General features: G+C 44.6%; 1 protein-coding gene across 3 annotated transcripts in view; it reads left to right on the forward strand.

Annotated features, from left to right (window-relative positions):
- The window catches only part of IYD (iodotyrosine deiodinase), a 107,844-nt gene that overhangs the window by 25,113 nt on the left and 60,178 nt on the right, over positions 1-22,553 (forward strand). The window contains exons 7-8 of one of the 3 annotated variants that reach the window (XR_012124316.1): positions 6,181-6,305; positions 13,181-13,421. The gene's annotated coding sequence lies outside the window, so the exon portion shown is untranslated. Of the gene's footprint in view, positions 1-6,180; positions 6,306-10,238; positions 10,375-13,180; positions 13,422-22,553 lie in introns of those variants that run through there. The other 2 variants (XR_005062543.2, XR_012124315.1) reach the window with 2 other exon arrangements.

The raw sequence follows: 22,553 nt of genomic DNA on the forward strand, positions 1-22,553 counted from the left end.
ACCAGTGCCAAAAATCTCTGTGATTCTCTTGGCCTTCTTCCACGATCACAGAACGAATGCTGCTATGGCTTCCCCCAACACAGCCAAGCACAGTGCTTGAATCATAATAGACCCTCAATAAGTACTGGTAAAAGAATTTATGCAAAATATATGTATATATTTTATACAACTTTAGAATGCAAGATCCTAACTGGACCTGTGCACTGTGTTTTTATCAAGTGTTCCATGTGAGCAGGTGAGTTAGGAAAACATGGAAAGCATTCTCTAGCAAGTGCATCGATCTCACTGCTGTCTGCTAGTGCCAGTGCTTGCAGCGGGGACCTCTCCCCTAAACTACAAACACTTACACGCAACTGCTTCCCATACACCTCCACTTAGATGTCTATTATGCCCAAAGTCATTCTTATGCATCCTTGTCACCCCTTGCCTGGGTCCTCAATTTGCTCTCCTTTGAGTGGGGCCCCAAGTCTGGAAAGCATCCTAACTTTTTATCTTTCTCTTCTCCCCCACGTCTGACTCTATCAACAAGTCTTACTGATGCTACCTCTGACCATCACCCACAGGAAGGGGGCATAGACAAGCACCATGAACACAAAGCTCACGCTGCCTCCCACCACGAATAATGAAATCTTTTGCTCTGACCCAGGTGTTTCGTGTCTTCTGCTAGCACCCACAAAACCGGAGGCTACCTCGTCAGCTGGCAAGTAGTGTACAACCTCAGACCCTTCCCAGCTCCTCATACTCTGAACTAAATGTTCCCTTTATCTGAAAGGCTCCCTCCCCAGATATTAGTGTGGCCGGCTCCTTCACATAGTCATTCTGTGAAGCTTTCTTTGACCACCCAATCTAAATACCCACCACACCAGCTGCTCTTGATCACGTCAAATGTTTCTTGTCTTTATAGCACCTGTCATTATATAATACATTTAAAAAAATTTTATAAGGCAACATTTAAAATACACACAAAAAAATATAAAGAATATTATAGTGAATAACTATGTATTCAAAGCTTAGGTCTTAGATATAGAACATTATCATACAGTTGTCCCTATGTATCTTTCCCCAATTCCATCCTTTCCCCCAACTCCACAAAGGAAAGCACTAACCTGAGTTTGGTGTTATTCAATTGCATGCAATAAAAAAAATAGTTTTGCCACTAAATAATATAGTATTTGCATATTTTAAATTTATGTAGATGGGCATAATACTTTATATATTTTTCTGCAACATGCTTCTTTAAGCTGACCTTATGTTTGTGAGAGTCTTTGCTGATATGGGAGGCTCTAATTCATTTTTTTCCACTGTTGTGGACTATTGTGGGAATACGTCTCACATTATCCATTCTTTTGTGGGTTGGCATTTTAAATTCTTTCATGTTCATTCTTTCTCCATATGTTAATGTTTAAGAATTTCTTCAGGGTAAATACCTACGTGTAGAACTGCTGGATCAAAAGGCATTCATATTTCAACTAGATATTACCAGATTGTTCTCCTAAGGTATTTCTTTTGCCCTGATTTTTAAAATACATATTGAGCATATCCCATAACCAGACTGTAAATTCTAAGACGTCTTATTCGTCATGTTCCTGGTGCCCAGAACAGTGGCTGCTATGTGAATATTTGTTGAATGGCTGAAGAAATAGGGGTCCAGAGGGGTGTAGCCTATCCAGGGTTACAGAACTATCTCTGTGACAAATCTGGGCTTTGAGCCCAGACGTCTGACTTTCTAAAGGCTGACTAAGAGGAAGCAGCTACTATAAAGCAGTCCCCTGAGCTCTGGGTCTAAAGGTCTTGTTCCAATAAAGAAGATCTGGTGTGAGTTCACGCTGATTAACCAACGGGCCTTTCCGTGGTGCTGAGCTGGGGTGGGCCAGACACACGCTCCCTGTGGAGGCTCGTGCTGTGATTCCTGAAGAGTGTTCAGAAGGTGAGGATGGGAACCCAGGAAGACAGAACAGATCTTCAGGGGTGATGGGGCTGAGGCAGCAGGGGCATCCTTGCAGAGGAGGAAAAGCAGGGGAGGGCAGGCCACCCCCATGGCAGAGGCCCTCTGACCCAGCACAGGCTCCTTGGGGAAGGCCCTGAGGTCACATCAGTGTTTAAATGGCAAAGAAGGAATAAAGAGATCTTCTCCCCAACTCCCCACACATCCTTGTGCAGCCTGCAGCCTGCTCTGAGCTGAGAAGGAGTATAGAGGACGGTTCAGTGGAGGCACAGCCTTGGAAACTGTTAGTTTGAGGTCTTTGTGTTTATTCTGGCCTTTCTTTCTAGTCAATTTGCATTTACTTTATATCCCATGCTGTCCTGGACCCAGCCTGCAGTGTATAAGTCAGTTAGCAAGCAAGCAAACTTCAGGACCACCAAAGGGTTGGAAAATAAACCCCCAAAGTGAGGTTGAGGGAGGCAGCTGGGGAAAAGGGGAAGAGGGCAAATTGGGCTGGGAGCAGAGAGGAGCTGGGGATGTGAGTCACACAGGTGGTAATAGTGCCTCCTAGTCCCCAAGGACCAGCTCTGCCAGACTCAGATACCTGGAAGGAGGGAGTGTAGGAGGGAGGGAGGGAGAGAGAGTGAGCGTGCTGGACTGCACGTGTGTACAGAGAGCATGGGGAAGAGAACAAGCCCAGGAATCAGGGTGTCTGACCATCACCGAGATGGTCTGCTTCCCCCCCAGGGTCCTGCTTAGTCAAACTGGACTATCTTCTGTCCACCCCGATCCCACATCGATGTCCTCTCTGCTCATACCCAGAATATGACTTCTCTCAGCTTTATCTTCCCATCTCTTAAGGCCCACCTTCTTGTGGCCTTTTGAAGTCTCCCCAGATTCTCCATCTAGACTTCAGGAGGGAAAGGCCAAGGCTGTGCTCACCCGAATCCTCTGAGTGTCCACAGTGTCCCTTCCTGTGGCACCTGCCCTCCTCTAACTCAGGTCAGGCCCTGTCCTAGAGCAGGGACAAGTCCAGCTCGGCTGTGTGTGCTGGCAGCTAGCACGCGGCATGGCCCAGGATAGGTTCCTTGGTGTTAGCTGACGGGATTCTCGCTGCAGAGAATCCCTGCAGTCTGATGCTGTCACTGGGTGGCTGGGAGACTTCACCAGAACTTACTCTGCATTTTTGGTGGGAAACTTTCTGGAAAAAAAGAAGTAGCTGAGTCTCAGATTTGGTGACTAGACACACCAGCAACAACAAAACGCATGGAATTATGAGCAGAGTCGCGGTGGGGGGGTGTTTGGAGGGCTGGGTGGCGGGATGGCATTACACTAAGTGCAATCTCTTTCCACTCTTTGGCACTCTGAGTTTATTAATAGACTTCTGGTCACAAACCGGAAACATTGGGCTAACTAAACACCATATTTCTGTAAATATCTGGACTGAAAAGGAATAGAATGGCTCTTCCTAAATCTATTCTCTGCTCTTGGAAGGCAGAGACGCCCCCATGTTGCCACATTCTAAGGAAGGTAGTATGGGGTGTGTTAGACAGGTCCAGTCAGGTAAATGACACCATGCTAGGTATTTTCATAATGGGATTTTAAAACAAGCAATTGGCTGTACAGTTGATAGGCCCACGGGAAAACCAAGGGAGACAGTGAGGCAATGGCTGATGAGCCATTGCCTTCCCGGCCCCCAGGGCTGGAGGGGAGGGAGCGGGGCCTCCCTGGAGGGATCACCTGCAGGAAGAGGACCTGCGAGATGGGGCTGGTGCCTCGGGCAATGAACCCACAGCCAGAACAGCCCTGAGACAGAGAGAGGCGGAGAAGCCCTCTGACATTCCCCCACCTCCCCACTCCTCCTGCCTTCCCTATTTTTGTTCTGAGACAAAAACATTTTTTTTTTTAAGAACAGGGAAAATGTTTCTGGAGTTTTCCAGATATATCTAGGAAAGAAAACAGCACATTTAAAATTAAAAAGTAAAAACCATAGTGCCCTTGGTAGCCCTGAGCAGAGCGAGGAATGATGCCTTTTCCTTCCTGACCGCGAAGCACCCATGGAACCACAGAGCAACACCTCCAGTTCAACGGAGAGATGCTGGGGTCTGGTGGGTGGGAGCCTGCGCCCTGAAGCCAGCGCCTCGTTGCGGGCCGCAGCTCTGCTGCCTGACCCCATGCTCCCGGGCAGGGTCGACCTCTCCACCAACCAGCCTCGTTTGTGGGAATGGGAAACGATCACAGTGGTCCCAGCCTCGCAGGACTGTTGTAGGGACAATGGAGTTAACACACTTACAGGCCTTAGGACAGTGCCCCGCAAACGATTGGAGAGCTCTTCCCCCAAGAAGATCCTACGTGATTCTTTGGTCCTCAGTTATCTTCTAGCAAGTTCCAGAAAACACAAAACCTGCTCCAGCAGTCCTCCTCTGGAAATATTTGGACTTAGAGATCATACATCATCTGTTTTCGCTTTTAATCACACACACACTATTTCTACCAGTGGGAGCCCAGTGCTGCCTTGGCATCCTGCCACGTGTCATCTGGTTAGGACCCAATTAAACCAGCAGCAGGAAGGAGGAGAGACAAAAGAAACCCGTCTTTTGTCTCACAATGGCATTTCAAAGCCTGCCAAGCTCAGCTGCCACCCCAGCACAAATCAGGGATAATGTGCTACATGTGCAAAATTAGGGCTCCAGGCATCGGCATGGGCTGCGGGGCCCCACCCCCGTCCTAGGCCGGGGGCTCAGAGTCCCAAGCACACCTGCAGGGCAGAGCAGCATCACCATGTGTCTCCCTCCACTTGGGCCCAGCATTCTAAGCCTGTTCATCCAAGGCTTCGCCTCTGTGAATTGGTTTCTTAAATCAGCCGCTCCCTTAATTTCTGTACGATCTTTCTTCTTTACATTTTCATGTTAATAGTAATTAATAGCATTACTTGCTGAAAGAATAAAAATTGGGCTAGTGATCTCAGAGGGTTATAGGACCTTAGACTCAATGTATTAATTACTTAAACAAAGAAAAAAAGGACTGTATCAAACATAGGAAACCCATTATCCCAACCATCAGTGATCTAGTTCATAAGATTGAAATGGAGCCTTGGGCGATGTTGGTCGCAAACTTTCTGTGTACCTAGAAGCTAGTGGACTTCTGATTTTCAATTAGGTGTTTAAATGTAATTAAACGAACACTTTTGCAATTCTCTTAATTAAGTTCTAAAGGAATGAAGTGATTTAACTTATGTCAGTTTTCATCCATGCACGAATTTTTTTCCATGTTGAAAGTAAAACTCAGAGTTTCCTAGCTGAGAGACAGAAACAAAACCAAAGCCAGCATGAACTCAGGCAGTGACCTGTAAAGGGAAAATTGTGGAGGGGAAGCTAAGAGAAAATAAAGCTTAACAGACGCAGACGTCCACTAATTAAAACTAATATGAGACATGACAATCAAAGCTAATAGACTTACGTTCTTTAAGACTGCATATCCAAACCCTAGTTTTCATGCCAAGTCCATACTTGATGCAATGTATTTGTTAAATGTGTGCATGTCTCTTATTTTTAAAATATGCCTACTTTCAATAAAGATATAAGGCAGCTTACACTATTGAAATTTATTTTTAAAAAACAGAAAATGGGAGAGAGTTAGAGACAATCAGGGAGGCAACTTCCAATGAGATATTTTCCTTTCAGCATTCTTGAGTGCAAATATATTTAATTTAAGATGATCACATTACATTGTTATCTCAAGATAAGATCTCTTGAAAATAATCTAATTGTGTCAGGCTTTTCCTACAAAGACTTCAAGGTTTTCTCTTCATCACGTACATCTGCAGTCTTAGTCAATTTTAATATGACACATGGCATATCAGTCATAGAAACTATAGATCACAGCCACTGAGATAAATGCTCACTTCAAAATGATGAATTATATCGAGGTATTAAAACAACTCCCAGCTGTACATACAAATAGGTATGATTTAAAATGCCATTTTCCTTTTTATAAGCCATACTTCTATGATGGATCATGAAAAATAAAGTGGAATATGTGCCAGCCAGTTACTAGGCGATCTATCATTTTCAAAGCCAAGGTTAGAAAGGAGAGATTCTGACAGCTCACTGTGTTCTTCTATGTAATAAATTATGTGTGGGGTCCCCTGTTTCTTATTCGGAATTATTTATTTATAAAATGAAGTTTTATAGTGAAGATCTGTATCATAACTGACAAGAGGCAAAAACATACTAAAAACTGTTGTGCCAACACAGGTCAGCCAGGATCCTTTGATTCCAGAAAACCAGCCATGCCAACAATGGATGCTATGGCTACTCTGAGTGGTCAGAAGCCTCCGGCACCAAGAGTTGGAAGACAGCGCTGGGTTCTCCCTCTCTGGGTGAGTACACATGCCAGGTCTACTCATACTGTTCATTGCAGGAATCAAATGTGATCATTTATGTTTTGAAGCTATATAGTGTCATTTATATATTCGATGTGATCGTCACAATGAGGACAGAAATATAGAAGATTCAAGGCAGACTTTTCTTACTCTTAAAAAAATAATCCAAAGGATGTTTCTATACAATGTAGTCAGTTTTTCATTGCTCTCTGTTGTGAAGGACAGCTAGTGAAATAAATAGCCACTTTTAAGTGCAATCAACATAATTCCATCAACTCTGAAAATCAAAAGACAGCTTTCCCAGTGATCTGCAGCCTCCCAACAAAATAGATCCAATCTTTGGCTTCTTGGGGGAAAATATAAACAACCATACAATGTATCTTAAACAATCAACAGCTGCAATTGTAATACATTAAAAGACTACTTTTCAAAAATCAATTTATAATGTCTGGTCCAAATGGCTTAACCAATGGGACACAAATTGTGAAGTGAGTTTGCTCCAGATAAAAACTGCCAGATGGAAAAATTCAGAAGGCTGTGACTTTCATCATCTAATAAAGTCTGGAAATAGAAAAAACTTTTTTTTAACCTCTCCAAATGGTTCATGTGTCTTGTTTTTGATTTCCAAGGCACTTTTTTCAGCAGTAAGCAGGTAATTTCTTCATATACTCTCTAAACGTAAAACTGAGAAATATATAAGTTTATACTATATACAGGAATGATACACTCGACAGATGTTTGGATTTATAAAAATCTCAACCCTCTGGTTCATAAGCTCCAACACAGAGGTGAATATTTTTTCCCTGCTACGGGCCTTCAATAGCTATCAAAAAACCCATCCTAAAGACCCAGGACTTTCCTACACATCTGTTAACTCAGAGTCTATTTATTTTACCTTAGGTCTAAAAAGCCTAGTTACTTAGTTTTGCAGGGCATAGTAAATTACATAGGAAGTTGGAAGTTGGACAGTGGAGCAGGTGACAAAACAGGAAGAAGCAATGTTAAGAAGAGTCTACTAGGTACACAACAGACAAGCAGAAAGGAACCCCAATAAGCTGATAGCAATCTGGGGACTGTTAATGATCTAGAGTACTTTCATGTTTAATCATGCTTAAGACTATCACTGCGCTAGAGCATATAAACTCCTGGAGGAATATTAAAACACTGGAAGACAAAGGATGATATAGTCAAAGAAATTTTTTTCTGTGGAGAATATGGAACTTGGTATGAAGAGCACAAAAAAATAACCCCTCATGATCCTGTAACTTAGAATTATTGTTAACTGTTTGCTATTTCCACCCACTTACCAACATGTGCAATATCTTTGCATAACATTAAAATTTTTATTTAATTCATTTACTTGAAAAATGCATGCAAGTATAAAGAACATAAAAACACACATGAACCCAGCATTTCAAATGACTGAACATATACATTTTATAATTTTGCAGACTTTTCTTTCTTTCTTTTTTTTTTTTTGATAAAAGAAACAAAGCATTAGAAGTGGATGTGTGAGACCTGACTAGTCCCTCTGGGCCTCAGTACATCCCTCCTTTCTCTGAGGTAACTGCTGCTTTACATGAGTCACTTTTGAAAGAAAGGTATCAGTCAGCAGAAATCTGTGCACCTCATGTATTTGCTATAAGGGTGGGATGAGATAATGTACATAAACGCTTAGCACAGATTGGTACTCATAGAAAAGACTAAAACAAATATAAGCAGTTATTATAAGAACTGGGAAATGAAGGTGTGTTAGGAGGCGACCTATCAGCTATGCTGGTGTCAATGAAGAGCTTTTTTCCCCTTGATCATAACTTCACATAGCTGTGACAGTGGGATTTTAGCGAAAGGCGAGAGGTGTCTTACGTGTTTGCCAAGTGGTCATCAACAAAGCTCTAGGCTGTCATTGGAAAGGGACAGTCAGTTCAATTTGATTCAGCAGACATTTATTGAGTGACTGGTACTTACAAGAACAGTCAGAGTCCAACTTAACAGACAGACAGACAAGTGAACAGGTATTTTAACTGCTGTAATGGTGCTGCATATAAGAACAGACGCTATCCAGGAGAGAGAGCTTTCTGTTACGACCAGTTTCATAACAATGAACCAGTTAAAGACCAATAAAAATGCCTTTTTAATTCATGACTGACAAAAAGCTGAGAAAGGTACTTAGTGAAATGGAAACAGATTCCTAAATCCAAAAGATTCTAACAAACTGGAATTCTAGACAGAAATTTATATGATGAGATTTAATAGGGATAAATATGAAATCCTAAAAGTTTTAAAAACCAACTGCCTAAGGACAGTGAGGTAACAGCAGGTCATTCAGACACACCTGGGGGATATTAGCTGATTGGTGTAAGCACAATTTGAGCTAATATATTACACAGTTGCAAACAGTCCTGCGGTCTTCCACAGCATTCTTAGACAAAGCACAGGAGCACAGCCAAATAATGCCTCATTGTATTCCCCACTGCCTGGAGCACATTTTGCTCACATTTGAGTGATACATGGTTAGAAGGATATTGACACATTTTAATATCTAGGGGAAGGCGTTGGAGATGGTAAGGAATGGAACTTATGCCTTCATAGGAAAGGTTAAAGGTCTGAAGATAGACAACTTAATGGAGAGATATATTGAGAACATGGTCATGGTAGGTAGCTCGACATAGCTTAAAATTTTTCACATGATCTCAAACTTTATAGTAAGTTGTAAGATGCCAAACTTCAAGTTTAAGGAAGGACAGTCTAGAAATGATAAATAAAATGGTAAGACTTTATAAAGGGTCCCCTGTCGTTGGATGAATTTAATGAAATGATTCACTGTCAGGTAAATTGCAGAGAACCTTCCTGCATAGTGGGAGGAATCTCTCTGACAGTTCTGACTCTAAGACTCTGAGATTCCGTAAACGCCATGGTAGCAGAATACAAACAAGCTGTGTAATTAATTCTCCTCTGGTTACATAAGGTCAAACTGTAATTGATCCTAATATGTAGAAATCTTATCTATGCCCAAAGATCATCCATTTGTTTTCAGTCTGTATTTACATTAATGCTTGTTCTTAAAAATCAGTGACCACTTCATCTTCACTAGGATGGCAATAATAATAATAATAATAACAATAATAATAGCAACAATAATTATTTTTTAAAACAGAAAATAATAAGGATTGGCAAGGATATAGAGAAATTAGAACCCTCACACATTGCTGGTGGGAATGTAAAATAGTGCAGCTGCTGTGAAAAAGAACTTGGCAGTTCTTTAGAGTGTGGTACATAAAATCACCATCCCACCCAGCTATTCCACTCCTACATGTATATCCAAGAGCTCTGAAAATACACGTTTACACAAAAACTTGTACATGAATGTTCATAGCAGGATTACTCATAATGGCCAAAAAGTAGAAGTGACCCAAGGATCCATCAACTACTGAATGTATAATAAAGTGTGATAGATTCATGCAACGGAGATTCAGCCATAAAAAGGAATAAAGTACTGTCATGTGACAAGACGGATGAACTTTAAAATCATGCTGCAAAAGAAACTATAGAGTCCGAGGGCCACACATTTTATGAAACCACTTACCTGAAATAACCTGGAAAAGACATCCAGAGATGAGAAGTAGATTTGGTTGCCAGAGGTGGGAGCAGGAAGAGGGAATTGGGGGTGGCTGCCATGGCAACAGGCTTTCCTTTAGGGGTGATGGGAACATTGTAAAATTAGTTTGAGGTGATGATCTCACAATTTCATGAAGGACCTTAAAACTGCTGAGCCATACAGTTAAAACAGTGAATTTTATGTTATATGAATTACATCTCAAAAAAAAATACCAATAGAAATAATATCAACTATTTGGAATACTCTCGTTTTGAAAGTAGAAGATGTTTTTCAAATTCTGACACATTTCAATTTTTCTGACTTTTTCAAAGGAAAGAGAGGCGTTTGACCAACTTGCAGCTTTCTCAGCTCAGCTGTTTTATCAACTGTACAGTCCTGTGTTTTCATAGATCTCAATGTAACATGTAGTCATTTCAAGGTACCTTGTAAAATAAACTGTGAAGGTTGTTTTCTGATTTTTCTTCCCTGAGTTTCTCTTGACTTCCCTGCAGTTGGCCTGAGCCTCCCAGCTGAGAGTGTAGGTGGCTATGCAGAGAGGTGTGCAGAGCCACTAAGATCTGAGGACTGGGGACAAGCTTTGGTGGGTACTGATGGCCTTTAGAACACGTGACAGGGGGGAGGAGATTCCAGGTAAAGTAAGAAAGAGCCAGACGTTGGTGTGTCTAGGCTTCACATTCAGAGCTAACACCAGCAAAGATCATCAAAATTTCAGAGCAAGAAATTCGGACAGTCAATATTGTTGCTTTGTGAATAACATCAGCCTTTGGTTTTAGAAGGATGGCTATTAAGTTTGGGGATAATTCTGTCTTTTTATTAGGTGCTACCAATATTACCACTACCTCTTAGCCCCTTACAAATATAAGGAAGGAGAAATGTGTAACTCCTCTCCTTAGGAGTTAAACTCCTGGAAGACAGTGACTGAGTCTCCAGAGCCCACTGGTGTGTTTAGTAAACAGCCACGATGCACAGTTAGCTAGCCTCCAACCACCTCCACCCTGACACCTGACCCTGTAAGCTGGACGCCACCATCAGAGATGCTTTCCAGCCCCACCCCCACCTCCACCCCCAAAAGCCCTGTAAAAAGTGCCTTGTGAGGAAAGCTGGGAAGTGAGAGCAGCCAGGTTAGTCTCTAGAGGTGTGTAGATGAAAGGTTACCCCTGGAAGACGTGAAGACTGGGTCTGGTTAAGGAAACCTTTACCTGCCCCTCCCTCAGCCAAGGAATTGGGAGAGCGTCAGTCAGTACCTGTGCCTGAGAAAGGACCCCATGCCTGATGGAGGAGGCTCCCCACCTCATTCTGGATGAATGCATTTGCTTAAGTGGGGTGAGGGCACCAGTGGGCTTTCCTTGCTTCCTGTGGTCACACCAGCAGACCGCTGCACCAGGCCTGGGGCTGGCTGCTGTGCCTGACTCCTCCCCAAGGGATACTCACCCCCACTGTCATGCAGAAAAGCCCGGTTTTCACAGATTACACACCCCTCGCCCAGCCACTCGGCCAGGCTTCCCCAGCCACAGCAGCACTCAGAAGATGGGGACCCTGCACTCTCCAACGTACTACTCTGCAGCCTTTGTTCGGGAAACCTCAGAGAAGGCTGGGGCTTGACTCCTCTCAGGGAATGTTTCCCCTGGGACCTGACTTAGGCCTACACTCAACCTCTCTGCTCACCCAAAGGGCTCTCTTGAAGGCCACTGCTCCTCTGTGCCCCTAGGAGATAGCATCCATCCCGCTCTGGGTCCTGCCCCTGCCTAGGAGTGTCCCAGCCCCCAAAGCCTAGGGAAGCTCTACACAGAGCGACCAGGGACCAGGCACAGGGAAATTTGTACAGCTCAGTGTCTCTTAACTGCATAAGCAATAAGGTCTTAATAATTTGTTCTGGGGTGTAGGTAGTTCCTACAATCAAAAAAAAAATTGTGTGAAGCTTGTGAGCTTTCACACTGTGGTTGGCTTAAGTAATTAGAAATAGCTACATTTGGATGCCATGGAAATACTCTTTCAACTCGCTTTTATTATAGTTGATGGGAAATTCAAAACACCTTTTTAAACTGAATCGAAATTTCCCACCCAAGGCAGGAATTAGGAAGCCACGAGATGGCGCACTCATGCTAGATGTCATCAGGACTGCAGCTCAGATGAGGGAAATGAATCTTTTAGATAACTTCATCAGACACTTAAGGAGCTGTAGTTTACTTCTTCCCCCCAACCCCCAGCATTTCTTATGTGTTAGTAATTGATGTCTTCCAGATCATGCAAATACAGATGTACTAGAATGAATTATCAAATCAACTGTTCAGTGACCAAAGTCAGGCTATAAAAATGATCACTTCCCTTTGTTTTCAGTTCAAGTATTTTGACTATTCCTTTGCCACACATTCCTTTTTTTTTCAAACAGTTGCATCAGTGACCTGCTTCTCTTTTATACACATAATGATGGAAAGGAAAATACTATCTTTAATGTACTGGAAATTCTTTTACAGTACATCAATTCCCTAACCCTTTTAAAGATGTCACTCATTTTATTTTGCACTGTGCTAGGGAGCTCCGGCTTTTGAAAAGGATGTTAGAGAAAAGAAATGTCCCAAAACACAAAGCAAATGATTGCTTTTTTACCCAGCTTTATTTGTCTTAGTCTTTTTAAAGAAAAAAAAAAATAGAGGAAACATTTTGTTCACCGTCAGAGACTGAAACAGCAGGACCAGACATGTTAGTGAGACTGTGTCCTGTGATCACTTGAGATATGTCATCTCCCAGTCTACCCCGGCCCCAGCCAACATCCCCTCTAGAGCCTCCAGAGGAAGAGTTTATTAGTAGGGGATCACTGGGAGCAAGTCCAGAGCCAACAAGGGAAAATAATGGAAGAGACTTAGGGTCAATAAGAGAGAAATGAGATTTGTTTAGCCTGAGGTCATAGTGCCACAAACGTGGCCAGCACAGAGCGAAGCCAGGACAACCAGCAGGCTCGAAGCCCTGCCAGGGGCTGGGAGTTCCACCTCCTGGCTGGGTCAACAAATGCTTGAGTTTGGGATCACACGGAACCTGAAGAGGTCGCAAGGAAATCTCAGCAGCCCCTGGAGTGGGTGGTATTAGGGAAAAGCAGCAACCCTGGCCCAAGGAGGGAGTAGGTGAATGGGATGAGGGCAGACACATGGGCTGGGCTAGCCTCAGTTTTCTAATGGTGCTCATTTGCCACAGGAGGAAGACAAAAAATGATGGAGTCCAAATCACAAACAAGGGTGTGATCTATTTTTTTTCACAGAAAAGGACAGAGAACCACCCTCAACTGTGCTGACAAGATGATAGGAGCTATTTATAACTATGCTACTGAAGTCTCCAGAGATGACCTTTAATTCTAGAAGTATATGGTTAAAGATTTTTTTACTGATCCAATCTTGGGATATAAAAAGAACCTTGTGGTACTTAACATTTATTAAGAGAGGATTCTTTTAATTTTTTAATACATTGGATCAATTTTTATATAGCAGTATATTTTTTGTAATCCTTACTTACTTTTTATTTTTGAAGCCTCCCTTCCTATCTCTTCTTTTGATCCGGATGTCATGTAATAAGTTGTCACATTAAAAATTTGCACCTTAGAACCATGTTCTGGGGCTTTGGTGCTTTTATTTAAGAAATGGTGTGCCCCTTGAGAAAACACAAATATTAAAGAAAGCAGACATGGATTCAGTTTTGTGATGATTAAATTGAATTCCACAGTGGCAAAGATTTACATATGATTTATACTTCAAATTAGTGGTAACAAGTAATGCTGGCTGCGGTTCCCAAACCTGAACATTTCAGTGGCTTACCATGCATGATAAAGTTTATTTCTCAAACTGTCATCACAGTTCCACAGGGATCTCCCAGGAGGCAGGGAGAGAGCTCTCTCCATACATTCACTCAAGGATCCAGGCTCTTTCCAGTTAGTGGCTGTGCTGTCTTCTAGTGCCTGTACCAATGCTGTGCATTCCATCAGCAGGTGAGAGGAGAGAAGAGGAAGGGGTAAATCATGCTCCACTTAACTGTCTCAGTTTGGAAGTGACACACATCATTTCTACTTACGTTCCGTGGATGAGAATTAGTCCCAGGAGCCCATGGAAGAAAGAGGAAGAGTTGGAGATTGGCATGAAATACTCTGGTATTTACCACCAGTCTTACAGAGTTTGATAAGATACAAAACTATTTGTTTCAGGGAATGAAACATCATGTTCCATCCTTGGTGAACTCCTCGGTGCTCCTGCACACATACCGTAATTGCTCAGGCATAAGCAAAATCTGGCCTTGGGAACTAGCTTCCTGTTTCTATCATTTGCTTACATTAAGGAATCTTGGTGAAGTTTCGATCAAGGGAGTTTTTCCTATAAAACAGCATGATTTATTTTAAAAGTTAATTTAATCTAGTCTTTAAGAATATAGGCTTTAAGTCCTTTGTTAATGTGGCCAGCCTACAAGACGGCCCACAGTTATTCCTGCCACCTGATAGTCACACCCTTGTGCAATCTCCTTTCACACTGAATGGGGTCAACTTGGGTAACCAACAGATATTGTGAAAATGAAAGAGTGTGACTTTCGAGGATAGGTCATAAAAGCCCTCACAGCTTCCACCTTGCTCTCTCTCGGGCAAAGCCAGCTGCCATGTTGAGAGGACATTCAAGAAGCCCTGGGGAGGGCAGCTAGCTGGGCACCCACAGCGATGGGGTTAAGAAAAATCCTTCCTTAAGAAGAAAGATCTAAAGTAACATGATGGATTCAGAAGCTCATGATGAGTCCACCAGTCCTAACATCTTGAAAACGAGATGTGAGCAGTGTTTCAGAGACTTAGACCCATAGAGGCTGCCTACAGAGTGTGCATCTCACCTGTGTTATGTACCTTCCCAGGACAAGGTTGTGCTTGTCCTGTATCTGCTGATCTAGTAACCCTCCCATCCCCACCCTGCTATGGGCTAATTGTGTCTCCAAAACTCATATGCTGAAGCCCTACCCCCAGTACCTCTGAAGGTGGTGGTATTTGGAGAGAGGGTCTTTAACAAGGTGATTAAATTGCAGTGACGCTGTTAGAGTGGGCCCTAATCTGATCTGACTAGAGTCCTTACAAGCAGAGAAATTTTGGATGTACAAAGAGACACCAGGGGCACATGCACACAGTGGGAAGTCCCCCAGGGGACACAGAAGAAGGCGGCCGTCTGCAAGCCAAGGAGAGAAGCTCAGGAAGAACCAGACCTGCCGATTCCTTGATCTCAGACTTCCAGCCTCCAGCCCTGGGAGGAAATACATGTCTTTTGTTGAAGCCACCCAGTCTGTGGTAATATGCTATGTCAGCCCTAGACTCAAAAAGCCCTCCCCCTCTCCCTCTCCACCCCCAACTCCATGCCTTCATGTGTCTTGCCCTCCACATCAGCGACCTCTCCAGGCCCTGCCCACTCTGGCTCAGCTCACGGCTCTGTGGTTGGCGGTGCTGCTTATGCCCACGTGATTGCCTGAACCTGCGTTGACCTCTGGGAGCCCTTGGGGTGCCTTTGTTCCCAGAACTATATGGGCTCTGGACTGCTCTTTCCCCCAATCTCCCTGTTACGGACTGAATGTTTGTGTCCCTGCTAATTTCTGTGTTGAAATCCTACCTCCTGATGTGTTGATGTTGTGAGGTGGGGGCCTTTGGAAAATAAATAGGTTTAAATGAGGGTAGAGCCCTCCTGGATGGGATTAGTATCCTTATAAGAGTCATGAAAGAGCTTGCTTCCCCTCTTTGCTCTCTGCCATGTGAGGATAACATGAGAACTTGGCAGTCTGCAATTCAAAAGAAGGATCTCACCACAATTCAACCATGCTGGCTCCCTGATCTTGGACTTCCAGCTTCCAGATAGTGAGAAGTAAATTTCTGTTCTTTGTAAGCCACCCAGTTAATGGTATTTTTGTAGCCTGAATTAAGACACTCTTCAGCTTTGATGCAGCCTGAGTCAGTCTTCAGAGAGAGCCACTTAATCTGTGCTCAAGTAGGGCAAGATGGTTCCCTAGTTGCAATGTGTAGGAGAGCCACCTGTTTAAAATGCAGATTCCCAGGGCAATTCTGAGCCCATAGGCTTGGGGTGAGGCTGGTGGGTCTGAGGCAGAAGGATACCCCAGCCCTCAGAAGAACCTTACAGCAGGGAATGCCCACCCCTTCACATGCCACACCTTTTGAGGGTCTGCTCTCTTCCAGAACACTCACACGGTCTATGTACCTTTCATGCTTTCCACAGTTATGGCTTCCCTCTCTCCAGATCAGAACTGTCTGGCCTACAGTGGGATCCACAGGCCCCTTCCTCACTTCCTGTGGTCCACTTTCTTCCATAGTTGAGACACTTCCCAGAATGCCCAGCTCCACTCAGAGCTGCTCCAAGCCTGGGCTCCAATCCAGTGGGGAGCACCAGGCCAGGCCCTGAAGCACAGGAGGAGGGAGGCACCAGCCCTGCCCCAGAGGATTTGGTAGGAAGTTCCTAGTCATTAATAGGAAGCAGACACAGAAAGAGATGATTTCAATATCATATGGAAAGAGCTGAGCAAAAAGTGTGAACTGGGTCCCATGGGAGCACAGGCGAAGAGCCTTTTGTCTAACATGCCCAAGATGCAGAGAGAACTTTCCTAAAGAAGGCAGTATCTGACATGGCTGTGAAGACCCAGGACTAGTCTAGGTCAGGAATTGGCAACCATATCCCATGGGCCAAATGCAGGCAGTCACTGGATTTGATACAATGTTTTTATACAACTAAAAAAAGTTTTTACATTTTTAAATAATTGGAAAAAAAATCAAGAGAAGAATTATATTTCATGACATGTGAATATGACATGAATTCCAATTCTCTATCAATCAAGTTTTATGGGAACACAGCCCTGTTCATTTGGTTGCATACTGTCTGTGGCTGCTTCCAGGTGGAGTAGTGTCACAGGGCCTGTGCAGCTGCAAAGCCTCAAATGTTTACTATCTGGCCCTTGAAAGCCAAAGTCTGCTGACCTTCAGTTCAGGTAAAAAGGACACTCCAGGCAGAGGCAGGATGTGAGGAAACTAGGAAGTACCTGCTCTGAGCACTTTTATCAGAGCAAGGTAGGCGGGGTAGGGAGAGGAGGGAGATGGGGCTGAGGGAACATCACGGGGTAGTCCGGGGCCTCGCTTGGACATTGCCCCCTGCTGTGACGTGGAGCTCTGGAGAGTGGGAAATGTAGCAATAGGAGCCCAGTACTAAGGCCAAGGTGGAGAGAGGTGGCCGGTCTGAGAGGCTGGAAGCCCAAGGTGGGAGAACAGGGCAGAGAGGAGCCAAGAAGGAGGCAGAGACGGGATCCCTGAATGTCAGGCAACTTCGCAGAACAGGAGCCAGTGCCCAGGCGTTCCTGTCAAGCTCCTCCTGCTCTTTCAGGCGCTTGGTTTATATGAATAAAGGTCACAGCTTTGTTATTTATTTTCCAAGTCTGTAATGAGTATCTGCAGTGGGAAGTTACGCCTTTGCATTTTCTCAGAGCAGGGACTTGAAGCTATGATAAGGTACCTGAAGGCACTTAATAATCAGTGGAGTACCCTTTAAATGTCAGTTGCTGTCGATCTACAGGGCCAAAATTAGGGCCAGGTCACCGTGGGGTAGTTAGATGGTTAAATAGTGTCTTTTAAAAAAAATTTGTCACTACTTGCAATTTATCCCAGAGGTGCTGGCCCTCATTTTGCTGCTTCTTGAGGGACTTTTAGCACGTGGTTGTGCCCACAAGTTACTAGTTTGGCAAATAGGCGAATCATCTCGGCATTCGTCTCTGTTCAGGAAGAACTAGCGTTAACTGTCATCCACTTGATGCACTCTTTAGACAGCTATACTCAATATTTTGGGAGCAGGGGGAAACTAAACCTCCATGACTAATCCAGTTCCTATTTGGTAATTAATCATTCGAACGTTCTTCCAGTGAAAGCAGCGAAGGACAGGAAGTGTGGGAAGACAGCGCAGAAGGATGAGGTGCTTCAGAGAATCTTTAAACCTCAAGTGTACCCACAGAGCATTGAGTCCTGGGCATTAAAACAAGCAAAAGGATTAGGAAGCCATATGAAATGCTTTCTCAGTGCCCTTTTACCCTCATTTATGTTTTTTTTGGGGGGGGGATGAAGTCAGAATTATTTTTAAAAAAGAAAGATGATAAAAACTAGCCCATTAAAAATTACAAAGTAAACATTCATGAACACATCCCACATCCTTAACGGGCAATCTTCCATGAGGTGGTGGCATGTTTCCCTCTTATGCAGGGCGGGGGACATGGATGTCACCTGGAGTCATCATCTGGTGGCCGTCTCTGTCCTGCCTCCACACCTGTGTCTCAGGTAAATGGTCCTTTCAGCCTCAACACTGCCTGTCATCATGTCTTCACTTTCTGCATTTCCTTTTTAAGCTATTGCCACAAATGCAAACCCTTACCCCAAAGGGAAAATTCTGAGGGGTTGAATTTGCTGAATTCAGAAGGGCGCCTTCTTTCTGGGAGGAGGGCAGGCAGCAGAAACGCAGGCTGGGGGCAGTGCACATAATCCTAAGGGTGTGTTTTCAATTGACCAGGGAATGTGATATTTCCAGGGGCCATGTACACCAGTGACAACAGACCAACTCCCGACGACCTTCCCACCACAATTAGAAGGGCTTTCACGATTAAAACGATGATTTCTAAAAACGCAGTCTACTGTGGAAAAGGGGTTCAGTCACCAAAGATGATGCCAAGAGCACATGTGAATTAACACATAATTAGAGAACAACAAAAGGCACTAAGTGCTATTTAGAGCCTCTCTCTTATAACTACCTGAAAGCAGGATCAGCTCCATGAGTTTGGGACCCAGAACAAACTGAAAAATGCAGGGCTGCCTGTTAAAAAATGTAGAATTCCAAGAATTGAGAGCAGAGCATTAAATCAGGAGCAGGCCCTGCAGAGAGCAGGCCCTGGCAACTGTACAGGTCACACACCCATGAGAGTTTTAAGAATTTATTTTCTAGAGCAAGATTAAACTGTCCTGATATAATTTTTCTTCAGCCTTGCACAGGAATGGGTTTGCCTATAACATACCCATTGAATTGGTTCAGACGGATGATGGGTGAGATGCTCATGCTGGGAAAGAGTTATCCAGGCCCCCTTGTGTACCACACGCGTGTGTGCAGATGCCCTGTGCTGGCAGGATTTAACACACTCTGGACTTGTATTATCTTTGATAAAAACAAAACAAAATGGATATATGGGGTTTTAAAAATACACTTACATATTCAGAAATCCCATTTCCTTGGTTGCTTTCTCCTTTATGGGAATTTACTCCCAACTGTCTGCTATTGTACTCCAAGGTTTGGTCCATTTAAGGGCTGTAATTGAAAACAGTCCCCCTTAAGTTATTTGACAGGTCCATATGAGGAGCAATTAGTGTGATTTTAGCTATGAGATAAAAGATCAGAGGATGACACAAGTCTTTCAGGTTTTGAAAGCTCACATGGACGTGGAATCAGATTAAGGAAGGCAGCGTCAGCTCAAGAAGCCATAGAGGGACCTGCAGAGGAATCCATCCACAAAGGTTAGGAAACTACCAAGGGGCTAGGTTAGGGTGATGGAGAGCAGAGCCGGGGGTCCCAGGAGAAGCTAAGCAGGGAGAAAGCTGGGTTTGAGGTGGGCCTGTGGGCCAGGCTCCTGCTGCATTCCCACCCCCACCTCCACCCCAAGGCCAGGCCACAGAATAGAGTGGTAGGGTACGGAGCAGGCAGAACAGCATGGAGAATGAGGGGAAGGGCAGACCTGAGAGGCCAAGCCGCGCCTGGAGGGTGCATTTCAGGGAAGCCTCTGTTCGAGTGTGACTGCTTACATTTAATTGGCCAAAGTAATTCCCCTGGCTGTGCCCAAAGGCAGCACCACAGAGTGCATGCACCCAGGCCTGGTACACTGCCCAGTCATGTGGCCAAGGAGTAGGGAATCACGCTGCAGCCAGGATAGGGGAGGCTCCCCACCGGGGGCCATACTTCCTTCCAACCTGGTTCTCACAAAGGGGGACAGGAGTGTAGCTACTGCAAGCCAGCTGGTGGGAGAAATTACCGGAAGGCCTCAGGCGTGGTGCTGGGGGAAGCTGGCAGGAATAGTTCTGATGGCTTCTGAGGGCCAGTCACAGTTGCTTCAAGTTGTAGTTAAACCCCTGAATCCCAAGAAGGCTGTTTCACTGCTCAGAACGGAACAGGGCAATTCCAGAGTCTCCTCCGGCATGGTGACTGCTGGGGACACCAAAGGGGCAGGACCAGCTGTGCTCAGCCAGTGCTGGGCTGGGACACCATGCTGAGGGAGGGTGTCTGAGAACAAAATGGGACTTCCACCACCTGGAGTGGGAGGCGTTCCTCATCTCTCCACCCCCCAGGTCAGTGACTGCGCGTGGTCTGCTGGATGGGACCAGAGCAGACCTGGGCCTACGTAAGCCTAGGTGAGAAAGGGAGTTTTGCTCATCAAGGCTGAGATGGCAGGTGGATTCTAAGGGAAAGTCTAGCAACAGAGAAGGCACAGGTGTGTTGGAGAGACGGAGCCTGGACATATCCTGGGAGTCAAGAGCTTTGGGGCTGGTGCCAAGCCCAGGGGTGAAGAGTCAGCTGCCTGGGCACCTGACCCCCTGAGACAATTACCCCAAATTACCAATGAGAACCACAGGGCTTGTTAAGCATCAATGAAAGGGCAACTTCTGCAATGCCGTTAGAATTATACAATCCACTCATTGGAATTAATTCTGTAATCAGATGACCAGTTGGTGCCCTGATCCCTTAATCAATAATGTTTGGATAAAAGAGCTTCTACCATATGAACTGAACGTTAGAATCTAGGGCTCTACCCTGTTTTCCAGTGTCCAAGTAACTAATTTGTATGCACATGGTGCCTTTAAATATTTGCATCAGGCTGGGCACAGTTAGCAGCCATGACCTTGTGGGCCCTGTTGCAGGAAGAGGCTGCAGCACAATGACATTGCTGCTGCTCCAGCCTTGCCCTGCTGGCCAGTTGCTGAGCCAGCTGCAAGGAGTGCAGGGCTCAGGCTGGCTGGGCCCTGGCACCTGCCCAGGAGGACCCACCAGCGGTGCAGCTCAGCGGCATAAGCCAGTGTGAGCCGGGAGGTTGTAATTCCGCCCAGGCCTCCCAGGGGTCTGTGGGCCATGCCTGAGCTGTGCTGCCTCATCTTTCCCCCACACGCCCTTCTGAGCACTGAAGTGCAGAGGCTCATTCTTAGCCTCCTGGATTTTTTTTTTTCACAGCAGGAAGGAACTGTGTATATATATTATGTGTGTTCTTTGGAATATATGATATACTTCACAATTAAAAAAATGTTTATAAAGGGAAAGATGAAGTCATGGGATTTTTCTATGAGGACCCCTGGGTAGGCTTTTTATTTTCCACCCTGAGGTGCTGCCTTCCAGTGAGGGCAGAGCCTGTGCCGGGCCACGCTGGGCTGGGCGCGGAGCTCCAGCCTCAGCTTCTCACTGTGGAATGAGGTGCTCAGCTGGGGGATCGCGGGGAGCACTCTCCTCCCCAGCTCTCACCTTCTATGACTCTATGCTTCTGGCCCTCTCTCCATAATGGGCACCTTTTTTTTCTTTATAGCTTACTCTTCAATTTATTCCTGACTAATACTTAGGTTTATTCTAACAGGACCAAATGCTCAAAAATGAGAAGAGCATCTCATTCATTTTTCTTTAATTTCCTTTGTTCATAAAAGAGGTGTGGGGCAGGTGGATTCAGGGGCATGGACACCCCATGGAGTCTTCTGGTGCTGGTTGCTGTCAGGTGTCCATCACCCCGGCCCACTAGTGGTGCTCATCTCACTGGGGATTCCTGCCTTACCCACAGGACAGCCAGTACTTCAAAACCCCTAAAGAACCCAGGAAGCATTCGCAGGGTCTCCACACTCAGCTTTCCTGTCCTAAAGTATAAAGCGCACCCAGAATTTTCCCTTCTAGAAGAATAAAGTCTATGACTGAACTTTATGTTTAGGTAGTGGATTAAACTCAAAATTTATACCTCAAATTGAATTTAGAAAAGAAAGATTTAAATTTATTTAAAATGAAATCTGGTTTTTTAACAACAATAACAATTTAAATAATCCCAGCGTGTTTTACCTTAGGCCCTGGGACGGGAAAGTTAACGTGGTTTGAAGTCAAACCCTGCAACCAAGAAAGGTGATGTATAAATAGCTTTCTTTGGAGACAGCCACAGCATTCAGATTTCTGGCAAGGGAGTGATTTATTGCTTAGTTTGGACCCAACCTAGAAGATACCCACCAGAAAGAGAGGATTTAAGGGTGCCTTTCCTGGGCTGCAGTACAGACAGGACACGAGGAAGCTGGTTTCAGAAAACAGCTGCTTATTTTAGAGCAAACAATTGAAGGGCCGTTCACTAGTAAGGGGCCCCATCTCCCAGAGGCAGCTTCTTCTGGCTTGGGAGCAAATCTTCTTGAAAGAATTGTCTGTACTTGATGTTTCTAGGTCTTCATCTCTCATTCTCTTCTCAACCTATCCCAATCAGGTGTCACCTGCCCTCTCATAGATGCCACCCTTGACAATGTCCTGTGCCATTTTTATCCAACAGGTCTAATGGATGATTCTCAATCCACGTTTACTTGACCACTTAGCAGCATT

The sequence above is a fragment of the Manis javanica genome, chromosome 13 (assembly GCF_040802235.1).
Source record: "Manis javanica isolate MJ-LG chromosome 13, MJ_LKY, whole genome shotgun sequence".
Lineage (NCBI taxonomy): Eukaryota > Metazoa > Chordata > Mammalia > Pholidota > Manidae > Manis > Manis javanica.